At 41.1% G+C, this 13,512-nt stretch overlaps 1 protein-coding gene across 1 annotated transcript in view; it reads left to right on the top strand.

Moving 5' to 3' along the window:
* The window catches only part of Pard3b (par-3 family cell polarity regulator beta), a 517,239-nt gene that overhangs the window by 313,375 nt on the left and 190,352 nt on the right, over window positions 1-13,512 (top strand). The window lies entirely within an intron of this gene.

The following is a 13,512-nucleotide window of genomic DNA, read 5'->3' as shown; positions in this document are numbered from 1 at the left end:
CTCAGGCTAACAGACTATAAAGTACGCTGCCGCCTGGATAAACACATAGGTGGGTGAAAAGGTATAGTGATTGCCCCTGTCCTTTTATATGATAAGCTCACAAATAGCTCCGATATTTTTAAAAATAGCCCGGAGGTAAAGAACTGAAGGAACGGAAGTAGCCCATATTTTTTAAAAATGTATGCTATAACCCACTGGGATGTTTCACTCTCAGCTCGGACCTCTGCTTTACTTAATTACATGGTTTATTGGACTGGGCATTTCATTACAAAGACATGCCATCTCTACCACAGCTTTCTTTTGTCATTCTCTGAGCACATAGGCAGCCATTTTGTAGTGTAGAACAGCAACAGGAATCTGCAGGAATTATTCATCTGTGGTATTGAAGAAAGGAAAAATTAGCCATTGCTACAGGAAGGGGAGGGACAAGAAAACATACTTACAAAGCAGAATTGTAGTTTCACAGTCTAGTGGACAAGCAAATAGAAGCCTGATGCTTGGGACAGACTATAAATCAATCTCTGATTCTGTTGGCCAAATTATAAATCATCACTGTGCTAAGCTACCAGGCGTTTCCAGGCGAAAGCATGCTTTTGTGATTGTGCATTATTTGCGATTCTTTGTGAAGTACTGGTGATTGCAAAACTTGGTCAGAAATGCAGTTGTCATTGTCACCTCGTCCTTGGTATAGATTCTTTAGTGATGTTACGCGAGTGGAGAACAGAATTATATCTAATCCCATAGGAAATCTATTCCTATGGAAAATTATTGTCTGGGACCCTCTGGACAAAGGAAAACATCTCTTGATGGGTGTTCCGGGCCACACTCCATCAGCATGGGATCTGGAGAATGCCCATAATATTTACTGTACCAATTAACTAATGAATTAGTGAATAAACAGTAACTCTATATGGAATACTCATATCTTCCTCATAGATACCAAATCTCTAAGCTCACAGAGAAACTAAGGGGATTGTGGAAATGGAGGTTTTGTAAACTTTTAAAAATGAATGGAGCAGAGCACAGCAAAGATGAGAGTAGAAACTATATTTAGCTACTTTGCTTGTATTCCCTGCACCTCATGGAGGACCTGTCAGAAGAAGTCACTCCTCGTGTGCTTGTTCAATGAAAACATTAAAATATATGAAAGATAATCCCGTTCCTTGAATAGTTCATGTGTGAATAATAGTTGAAATAGTACCCACTTCCTTATATGGTGGTTCATATCAGCTAGAGCCTTTCTCATCTCCACACTTCCTCCCTGAATCCATCCTCCATCCGGTCTTGATTAAAGATAAATACACCTACACAAGCTTGATTTTGGTCAGCAAAATGTTATGGCCCCCATTAGAGAGCACTAAATAGGAGTTCTAGTGAATGGTGATCTCTCAGAAAGCAGCCCCAATAATTCTATGATATTCAAAACTGCCTTTTCTTCTCAGGAAAAAAAAATAATATTTTAAACCAAAGTTAAGGAGTGCTTTCACCCTTTCAGAAAAGTTTCAAAGCTAGTATCACTTATTACCAACCTGTGTAATCACTCCTTCCCATTGTCTGAAGCTCTTACCAGCTCCATCATGCATTAATTACTTAGCCTCTTTTGTATTTATACAATAAATGTGAGACAAAAAAAAATCCACATGATTTTAGATTTTTTTATGGCACAATGGAAAAGTTCCCCACCTCCAGGATGGGGAGGGAAATCTGAAAATGTTCTCATTGTCTTTTCAAGGGAGGTTTTATATATTAAAAAGAAGAGGAATATGAAAATTCCTGTATGCAATACTCAGAAGGTTTAGAATATACAGAACATTAGACAAGCAATAAAGAGTTAACACTGTGGGTTCCTAATTTTAAACTTCAGATAGATATGATTTCAGCTTTTGCCCTACATGGACTAATTAATTCCATATGCTAGAGAAAAGATGCTAATTTGGGCATCAAAGTGGTAATTTTTTTGTTTAATCAGAGTTATAAAGTCAAGTTTTGCTCCCATTAGACAGGGTCTGAAGTTCCATCATTTATTCTTTCTTAGTGTGTATGAAGAAAAATCAACCCTTCTTAGCATCTGAAGATGGAGTGACAGTATTCAGAATTCTCTTTAAAATGGTTCTTAGCCTAGTCATTATCAGTGGCTGCACTCCTATGAGTCGCTTTTTTCAAACTCTCCATTAGTTCTTTACTCCTAAGGTAGGGTCTGTCAACTCTTCTTTCTGACAAGGGATCATACGCAAATGATATGCATGGTAATGCCTGCTATTGGGCTTTCAGTTGTATTTACATTTGATATAGTGTTTGTATAGAAAAACGCCCCAGCTTCCATAAACCTTTCTAATTAGTCCTCCTAGAATTTGAGTTCTTTGACAAGAGTTGGGTTTTCCCTTCCCAGGCTGTTGGCTGATCTGATCTGACCCCACTGGCCTGGGCCTGGCAGCTTCAGAGGCCTTTCCGTCTGCAGGATGAACCTGTGGTCAGAGTGCATTGCACTCCAACAGGTTGGGCCTGGGAATGCTAGCCAGGGTGGGGAACCTCTCGCAGCTGACAGAGAAAGGTTAAGAATCAGGTAGAAACTGCTCCCCAAATAGGCTTTCTTTCCTGGGTTTTGGGTTTGCCAAAGGAAGTAGAGAAAATGGGAGGAAGGGGAAGGAAGAGCATAATTGCACCCACGGCAAGAGGATGTCTACCAACGATTGACATCTGACTTCCTGCCACATGGCATGTTTGAATTAGAGTTAGGATTTTGTGGGCAGCCTACCCTTTGGGTCCTCTTACTCAACCAGTCTTCAGAGAAGCCAAGAGATGAAGTTAAAAAGGATGAAGAGGAAGATGATACACATTTGCTCCACCACTTTAAAATAAGTAAACATTTAATAAACAGAAAAGCCATTTGAACTATTAAGAGAACATTAAAATGCAAAAAGACCTATTTCTTTAATGCATTTCTTTAACGTTAAATGTATTTCCCAGAAATCATAAGCGTTTAGCCTGAGTCACTGAGGCCCCTGCCTACCATGTCTTGAAGCCAGTGAGAGTGGATGAAAGCAATTAATCAAAGTTCACTGTGCTCCTGAAGAACATTTTCTTCTGGAAAGCACAGAGAGGGAGATCAGCTTAAAGCCCAGGGTGGCAGTGACAGCTAATAAGCTTTGTAGAGTCCCTCTGTGGATCTGAAAATCAGACCTTATTAGTATCTTTATCTTTCTTGCTCACTCATTCATGCTTATTTTCATTTAATTTTAATTTCTGGCCTCCTTCTCATAAATCTTTTTTTTTCTTTTTATTTAACCTCTAAGTGCTGAGTTAATAACCTCAGAGTCTAGTTTGCATTTGTTACAGAAATGATCAGCAAAAGTACTGTCTTGTGGTTGACAAGTCTCTTCACCGGATGCTAGAAACCAGCCTTCCCCAGGCTCTCTCTCCTTTGTGTTCAGGAGTGTTGGTTACTGGTGATACGTGTTTGCTTTGCTTCCCAAACCCTTTAGGATTTTCTTAATGTATTCAGTGTTTTCCAAACACATCGCCTTTTCTAGCCCCTCAGAATGGGGAAAGCAAATTAGCTCAAGGGTTCCCAGCAGCTGAATGTAGCCTGAGCGCTGCCTGAGCCTCTGCCCGCAGCTGTCTGATCCACTCAGGCAGCAATCCTACAGTGGTGAAAGACCTCCCTGCTTTCTAAGCCTAAAAATAAACAACAACATATTCGGGATCTGAAGATTCCTGGCTCTGGAATGAAAGGCTTCTGCGATGCTCTCCCTTCTTCCCTCCCCCGTTTAACAGTCACACCCCAGAAGTTAGTGACACCTCAGGAAAAAAAGTAGCTGCTTGAAGTTGGGGGCAGGAGGTAGCCTTAAGGGTAAAAGTAAATGTATTCATGGGATTGAAAACATTTGTTGTTTTAACACACCTTGTCAAGCCTACACTCACATGAGAGGAATGTCCAAAAAAACATTGCTGGAATTAACATTTTGGATTTCAAATCTTAATTTCAAGATTTCAACTTCCTTATCTTAAGGTTTATAAGAGATTTGCGCTCGTGCGTGCGTGTGCGCATGTGTTTCTGTATGTGTGTGAGCGTACATGTGTGTATATATCCCACTACTGTCTTCTGCTTCCCAAGTGCCAACATTACAGGCCTGCTCCACCACACCTTCCTGGCGGTTTACATAGGTGTTGGGGAACACTTTACCAACTGAACCATATTACCAACTCAAAACACATTTTAACATTGTTTTTCTTTAGCTATTAAAGCATCAACTCAGTCCACTTTTACTTATGTGGACACCCTAGAAAGCCAACCCCTACCTATTTTTGCATGCCATAAACTAGATGAGTATACTTTAAATATATTCCTTATGTTCTGAAAAGCATTCTTGTATTAATAGTATTTCACCTTCCTCCTTAAGAATTAGGAGGAAGGAATTAGCAATATATTTTAGGCTGCTTTTCATTGCTATGACAAAAATACTCAAGACTAGGTCGTTTCTAAAGAAATAAGGTTTCTTTAGATTACAGTTTTGGACAACCAAAGGTATCTCAATAGCATGCATTTGGCCTTGTACTGTGTCATATCATGGCAGAGAAGAAGAAAGGAGACGTGTGAGGGGAAAGAGAGAGCAGAGACTGACTAATTTGTTCAATCCCTTGAGACCCACCTTACCCTCAAGAGAGGTAATCCAGTCATAAGAGGAGTAACCTAGGCTCTTAAAACAGATGCTAATCTGTTCGTGAAATGGTACCCAATGATCTAATCACATCGCATTTAGGCATGCCACCTCCATAGTGGTCCACAACCTCTCAGTACTAACAGAGTGGGAACCGAGTTCCAGGATCTGAATCTTTGTGGGACAGAACATGACCAGTCTATAACACCATCACAGCAGTATCCGCAGGAAGTCCAAATACTATTTCAATATTTTCTTTTTTTTTTTAATCAACATTGCCTTGTAACAAACTTTTGAATAAACCCGTTCATTATACTTCCCATAATATTAACATAAAAGTAGGTAATGACTTCTAGGTAGCTAAAACAATAGGGCCAGGGGACTAATTGGTCAATTTTCACTGCATTTTTATCAGTCATTAACTCTCCAGTACAATGGGAACTCTGTGAGCTAAATGAGCTAAGACCTTTGTGACATAAATTTTAGAGGGAAGCAATAGCTGAAGTGCACAAAACCAGGTGAGTATAACCCACGGAAGGTTTCAGCAGCATATACGTATGCTAATTTAGAGCCCATTTTGGAATAAATCAGACAACAGAAACCTTTTACGGGTGGGTTTCAAAATAGACTATGGAGATACTAGTCAAAGGCCTGTGAACTTTTCTGTCCCCATCCTTATCTTGAGCTTTCCCAAACCGAATAATTTATAAAATGATGAGGAAATACCATGCATAGTTTGAGAACAGCTAGTTACAGGGTAAAAGGACCATTATCCAAATGCAGAACCCATAATAACTGTGAAGTTTGTGTTTTCTAACATCTGACATTGATCCAATTTTAATATCATGGATGACCAGCTTCTGTAGCCTTTTCTAAGACATCATTTGTGCCCAAGACATCATCATTCTGTAGCCTTCTGTAAGACATCATCAAATATCTCCTGATAGCAGCAGGAGAAAGTCATACTTTTGGCTCCATTTGTATTCATAATCGCATCTGATTTAGGACAAGAGTGTCTGAACATTCTTCTTGCCTAACTCTTTTAGTCCTCGCACTCCATCGTCCAGAATTGCCGTCGTGGACTGTGTGCTCAGTGGAGGCAGAAGACAGTAACCGCAGACACTGCTCAATGAGATCTAGGAGAAAAACTGTGGGCAGAAGTTGGCAGAATTAATACATGTATTAAGTGAGAGAGGAGACGTGGAAAATACCTGGGTTAGAGCCACACCCACAGTGAACACAAACCAGTCCTCAAGGTGTTCAGAGTCCAAAAAGTGTTTGAAAGTCTCCATTTTCTAGAAGACATGAGGAAAGAACTGGAAACAGAGATAACTACCAAAAATCATATTAAAATCTTCACCCTACAGGAAACAAGGTGCTCAGGGTGGTTCAATTAGTTGTCTTGAGAAAGGGTAGCTGTGTACCTGACAGGTGACAATGGTGGGTCACTCCCTGTGTGAAATAGAAGGCATGTCCAATCTGTGACCCATGGACCGCATGAAGACCCGGATGAGGCCCAACCCCCTGACAGTGTCAAAGACAGGACCCTCCTGGCCATGATGTGTAGTGGGTGCTCATTCACGAACATCTGTGTGGCTGTACGGTTGTTAACATTACCACATCCTACTTTTCCACAGGGAGTTTTGGAGATACCTTGCCCAGACAAAATAGTAGCATCAGTTAGGTCCAGTCCTGGTGTTTTCCTATGCCTCTTTCTTAGGTTTTCTTTTCCAATTCTACCTTTGATTATTTAAATTTTACCAAGAATTTATATTTTGTGGATCAAAACCCCGTTTCTCTCATACATATTATGCCATATTAACTGTTACATTATCTACGGAGCACCTCTGCTTACCTGTTCTTAACTCTGTGGTCAGATCCATTTCTTCTCCAACTGCTGCTTTTTGAATCTCCTCCCTCATCCTAAACCCCGCCTTTCCAGGGCAGCTTTGTGTTTCTGTTGTCTCTACTTATAGAGAATGCTAGTTTTCCTGCACCAATGTTCACAAGAGCATTGCAAACAACAGACAAAATGTGGACATGGCCACCTGGCAGTGATGGTTGAGTAGCTGAATCAAGTATGGTGTGGGAATATCATTTGACTTTCGCTTATTTATTTAAGTACTCCTATTACATTTGTGTGTGTGTGTGTGTGTGTGTGTGTGTGTGTTTGTGGGTGCGCGCACATGTGTATATGCTTGTATAGAATGCGTATAAGTGTGTGACACCATATTTGTGTACAAAGGACAAATTATGGGAGTGATCACCCTTCTTCTATCATGCTTGTCCCAGGAATTGAACTCAAGTTATCAGGCTTTGAGTCAAGGACCTTACCGGCTGAGCCATCTCACCAGCCCTATTTGGCGTTTAATGGGAGTGATATTCTCTTGTACTCTACGACATAGATTAGCCTTGAGGAGTTTATGCAAAGCGAATTAAGACACACACGAAAGAACAATTTATAATATGACCAGGCTTCTATGTGGAACCTAAAATAGTCATGAGTCATGTTCATAGAAACAGAATGTAAGATAGTCACCACCAACTGGAAGAAAGAAAATGGAACATTGTCATTCGTTCTTAAGTGGAGAAACTTGGAGGAAGGACGGCGGGAATAGTGGCACAATAAAATCATTGTACTCAGTGGCACTAAACTGTGTCCTTAAAAAAGTTGATGGAGAATGTCACATTCAACAGCAAAAAAGAAAGGAAGAGAAAAAGAAACCTTAGTCTTTTCTCACCTTCGTCTCGAACTTGCCCTTCCTCTATTTCTTTTTTTTTTTTTCTTGCCTACAGGCAAGCCAAATTTCCCCACTATAAATCCAACTGAAAACTCCTTCCTCAGCATGGTCCTCTGTGTGAGCTCCCACCATGCTGTGTCAGCATGCTGGGATCCCTGTAAGGCTCCCAATGTTGGAACCTGCTGCCACCTGACTGGTATCGCAGCTTTCCACTGTACCTTGCCAGGCTGGGAATGCGTGTCAGTCTACAGCTCACCGGGCTGCTAAATAGCATTCCCATCTGTTGACTGCACTCTCCCCTCTGCAATCATCTGAAATACTTTTTCAAACACGCTTCCCTGGTATTTTTTCTTTCTTTTTTTTTTTTTTTTAATTCTTTCACCTGCCTCCCTCTTCTATAAAAACTTTAGATCCTACATTTCCAGACTTGGTACTGGGACTGTTTGCTTAGGTTTCTCGACAGTTTACCAAAATCATGTTTAGGGCCAGCAATATGGCTCAGCATGAATAGTGCTTGCTACCAAGCCTGATGATCTGAGTTTAATCCCAAGATCCTATATGGAAGAAAGAGAGAACCACCTCCCAAACGTTGTCCTCCAACCACTGCATGCACATTATCCATGTACCCCCTACACATAAATATGCACACATACACATTGAGTTTTAAAAGTCAACATAGAGGAAATGCAATCATGTTTAAACTCAAACTTTCACTCCATCTCCACTGACTCACCAGTTTCAAACTGCTGTCTTCTCACAGAGTCTACTTCTCCAGCCATGTCATGAACCTCCCATCGTGACTCCATACAGTCATCCCAAAGCAGTCTAACTCACTTGCCTGTTTTGCTGTTTTCTTGCTGCTTTGGACTTAATCAACCAGGATGGTCTTTGAAGATCCCCTCACACTCTGTCACTTCTGTTCAAAAGGAAGTAGCTACTCCTCTGTTTCCCCTCCACCACCTCTTTCACCGTCTTTCTCACTAGAAAGTCTCTGTCCCTTGTTACTAAAGCATGTCCTCCCTGGCTCCTACATTCTACTCCAGGCTCCTCTCAGAACTCCAGCCCTTGCCCTTTCTACGCACATTGCGTGAGCGTGGCTCTTGGCTTCAGCCACCCTTTTTACTCGACTGGAAGCACCAAGCCTTCCCCCTCTCAGTCTCTGCATGTGCTGCTACAACCACATCCTAAGCTTTCCACCTGGTCTGTTTGCTAAACCTCCTAAATATACATTCTCAGATAAACAGCGTTTCCGCACTTGGCATGTTTCAGTTGATCCAGTCCATAACATCATCTGTCTTAACATCCTTCTTAACATCTTTCACAAATTGTGATTATCCAGTTACTCTTGCCTGATGACTGCTTTTCTATTCAAGCTCCATGTGGTTAGTAGATAATTTTTTTTAATCTGAAACTGATATGGCTCTGTATCAAATGTTTATAATAATATCTGACACATAGTAGGTGCCTAATAAGTATTTTAAAGGAATAACTGAAGGGAAGGGAGGTATAAAAGGGAAAAGTAAGAAAAAGAGGAAGGGAGAGGGGGAAAGAAGAAAGAAAGGCACAGGAAGGAAGGAAGGAAGGAAGGAAGGAAGGAAGGAAGGAAGGAAGGAAGAAGAAAGAAAGAGAGAGAGAGAAGGAAGGAAGGAAGGAAAGAAGGAAAGAAGGAAGGAAGGAAGGAAAGAAAGAAAGAAAGAAAGAAAGAAAGAAAGAAAGAAAGAAAGAAAGAAGAAAGAAAGGGAGGAGACAGAAGTTTCTCCACAAAGCTATTCCATGTAGCCTCTCTAGAAATGAACAGGGTCAGGTGTTTGAAGTAAACTTATTCATGAAAATGTAAATTTGCACAAAGAATATGTTGAAAGGTGATTTTTCCACTTTACAAAATGATCCATCATGGGAGTCTTTAAACAGACTACCTAGGTACATGTAAAATAAAATTTTATTGATCGAAACCATATGTGTACTCAGAATTTTTCAGCAAAGTATCCTTTCTATAAAGCCGGGCTAGCCTATAAGCAGTTTCCTTGAGGCACCTAGCCCAGAACGGCCAACTCTCAGATTTCTAAGGCAACAAGAGAAGCCAGGAATGCAAGGGCCGTTCCAAACCTCCAGCATGCAAAGCAGCGGTCGTGGCCAGTCCTGGGCTTCATGACCCCCCTCACAAAATAGCTAATGGGGAGACAAACATCACAAACTCTCCTTTCTGGGTCCTGGGATGTTGTGAAATGGCCTCCCATAGGGATGCTATGGAAAGGAAATAGCAAATTGATGCTTTCCTCCTTGAGGCTCAAGCCCTGCTGCTCCCTCTGCCACTGAAGACAGAGTCATCTGACTGCAAAAACTGGAAAGAGCAATCAGTGTGATCTCAGATACCATGCAGCTCACCCCTGTGCATTTCAGTTTCTTCACTGTAACACTGTTTCCTAATTCTGTTCCCAAACCACGCCAGATTCCATGAAACAAGGTGATCTGAAACCTTCACTCTAGTGAGAAAGTTTTTTTGTTTGTTTGTTGTTGGGTTTTTTTTTTTTTTTTGCAGCTATTTCTGCCTTTCTTCTTGGGTAGAAAACTTAAAAGAGAATGGACTTTAAAAGAAATATTTATGATAGTTGTGGGACTGGCTGATTTAATGGGCAGTTCTTGATATAAAAGAAAATACTTTGCAGAAGTTAAAACTAACAGTAAAACATACTTGTGATGGGAGCCAAGCAAGCTATTATGAACTGCAGCTTGAGTTAAATAGTTTAGATACCAAGAAAAACTGTGCCCGGGGTGTGGTGAGAGCCATGAAGGTAAACAGGGACAAGGTTACTGTGACCCTTCAAACACAAGTCTGCTTTTATCTCAGAAAATCTAAAACCTCCAGATTTGTAATAAAATACAGGACATGGGTGGAGGGGAGCAAGCTTATAGTTTTGGCAACATTCTGTTCTCATTGACTGGCCAAGGCATTATTTCTACACTGGCTCCCCCATGTCTTGAATTTTCTGTCCAAATGTTATTATATTCAATGGCATCTTGAGAGAATTCTTAATCTCCGTGATGTATGGAGGTGCTAACTTCTCCTCTGAATACATTTAGAGTAAGAATGATCCCTAAGCCTCTTCTAAATATGGGCTAGAAAGCTACAGAATCTATTCATGGAAATCGTATTTAGGTATCTTCTGCTCTATAGGTTGCAGCGAGGTCATAAATATATCAGCAAATCTAAATTATATTTGAAAGTTGACATTCCTATATTTTTATCTGCATTTTTTTTCTTAGTTTCCTAGCTACTTCTATAAATGGTACCAGGTCATCTCTTCAGGGGAGAACAGGAATGAATTCAGAAATGGAACAGAGTAGTAAGAAAGAGGAGGGATGAACGTGCAGAGATTAAGGGTGAGTGGAGCACTGAGCCACAGATGGGATATTCTATCTCATAGCACCTCCATATGGCACAGAGGACATTGTAGAAGAGAAGGCAGAAAGTGTAAGAGCCTCAATTAGGGAGGGCTAGAGTGAAGCGGCATCTTTTGGTCATGACAGGATCACTGAGCTCATGAACTCACAGCAGTTGTGGTTGCCTACATAATCCCTGAACAAAACTGAGGCAATCAGTATTCTAGTCTGAAGGGAAGAAGGGTTTGTAAGCCCCCCCCCCTTAACTGAGGATCTGAACCTATGGACAGTGGATGGCTTCTAGGGGAAGTTTTCTTTAAGAGTGTGGCTCCCGGTTGGATGACCACTCTCCAAGGGATCACCACACACCTAGGAGTATATGAGCAGCACAAATTAGCATCAATGAGTTATAAAAAATCAATAAGTGAAATTGACTGGTAGGGAGGTAGGGGATCTGGAAGGTGTTAAAAGAAAAAGTTGGGAGTGGAGATGTTCAAAATGCATTGTATAAAATCAATATACATATGTTCTATATAAATGCAAATATATTTTGTAATTTAGATATTTAATATTATATATATATGGATATAGGACCTTAGAGCTAACTAAACTAAAACTGATCAGTGTCCCAAGAAAGACTGAAGAAAGAAAGAAAATTATAATCGCTGATGAGGGGAGGGTGGGTGAGGAAAGTTGGTGGGAAAAGACTTGTTACCTGAAATTATAAGTTGAAAAGTAGAAGAATCCAGACTGGGTGATATTCCTGCCATCTGTGCAATGCTTGCAGCAGGCTTATTCACCTAAGCCATGAGCCTCCCAGGGGCAATGCTTTGTTACTTTGTTAACATCTTCCACGACTGAAACACAACCCAAGAGGAATTCCAAAGAAGACATAAGCAAGAGCTCATTTGTGGATTTGAAGAAAATTTTTGTTCCAGTTGGAGAGACTGTAAGACCATCTTCAAGTTTTACGTCATATCTTCACATAAAGGGATTCCAGTTTCCTATGTGTATATGAGGAAGGAAGGGGAAGAGAGCTAACCTAAACACAGCTACTTTGTAAGAATTCCCAGGTTGACTGGATAGGACAGGAGCTCCACAAGGAGAACAACAGAACCAAAAAAGCTGGGCACAGGGGTCTTTTCTGAGACTGATACTCCAATCAAGGACCATTCATGGAGATTATCTAGAACCCTTGCACCAATGTAGCCCCTGACAGTTCAGTGTCCAAGAGGGTTCCCTAGTAATGGGAACAGAGACTGTCTCTGACATGAACTCAGTGGCTTGCTCTTTGATCACTTCCCCGAGGGAGGAGGAGCCTTACCGGGCCACAGAGGAAGACAATGCAGCCAGTCCTGATGAGACCTGATAGACTAGGATCAGAAGGCAGCAGAGGAAGACCTCACCTATCAGTGGACTTAGAGAGGGGCATGCGTAGAGAAGGGAGAGGGTGGGTGGGGCTGGGGGGGAGGAGGGAGGTGTTCATGGGGGGATACAAAGTGAATAAAGTGTAATTAATAAAAATTTTAAAAAATTTAAAAAATAAAAAAAGAAGTCCCATGTTGAAATAGGTAGATAAACTGACAGACGGACATACATACAGACAGACGGATGGATGGATGGACAGACAGATGGGTAATGTATTTATGGACAGATGGATAGACAGATGGACAAGTGGGCAGAGAGATGATATATAAGAGCTAACACAAGTGGATAAAATTTTCTATTTAATAAAAAGTAAGAAGATTTAAGAAGAATCTGCCTACACTGTCTGGAATATCATGGAGGGACTTTCCTCCCGATCATTCCATTCATGTCACCTGTCACATTAAGGACAGGTCCTACTAATAGTTCAGCCACCGCCTTCTTTCATTTCAAATGTACAGGTCATTTTTCTCTACGCCTGTTGAGGAAACATGATGCTCTTGTAAAATACCTGGTTGCTGCTATGTGCATTTAGCTACAGATGTGCTACACACACTAACCTAGAGGAGCTTGGGACTGGAGGGCTGTATTGTACAGTAAATGTGACCTGGAAGAAAGAGAATAGCACCCAGTGCAGGAAAGAGATAATCCAGCCCTGGACAGAACCAATGGGAATTGTATGCCAGTGCCCAGACACCCAAACACCCACACACACCCACCCACCCACCCACACACACACACACACACACACACACACACACATACATCCACACACCCACACACCCACACCCCCATACACACACACACACACCCATACACCCACACACCCACACCCCCCACACCCATACACCCACACACTCATACACCCAAACACACACACTCATACACCCACACACCCATACACCCATACCCCCACACGCCCAGACACACACCCAGACACACACACACACACACACACACACACACACAGTTTCCCCCGGAGTTTTTGAGTCTTCCCTGGTAAAAAGAAAGCATTAAGATGAGTGTTCAGTAAGGTCCTTTGTCACCTATTAATTACATAATCACATGTATTTTCGCTTAAAATGGCAATGGACTGCAGTTCTGGAGGGTCTCATTAGAAAATTGTTCAGTTTTTAGTTACATATGAATGGTAATCATTCTTTTTTAAATTTTCTTTGAATTATTAGTCAAAATTATTCACTTTTAATCTCATAATGTTATACCTAGTACAAATAAGCATGTGAATGTGAATGCAAAAAGGAAAGAAAGAAAGAAAGAAAGAAAGAAAGAAAGAAAGAAAGAAAGAA

Source organism: Psammomys obesus, unplaced genomic scaffold (genome assembly GCF_907164565.1).
Source record: "Psammomys obesus unplaced genomic scaffold, mPsaObe1.curated_primary_1811, whole genome shotgun sequence".
Classification (NCBI taxonomy): Eukaryota; Metazoa; Chordata; class Mammalia; order Rodentia; family Muridae; genus Psammomys; species Psammomys obesus.
This window is presented reverse-complemented; position numbering and strand designations above follow the sequence as displayed.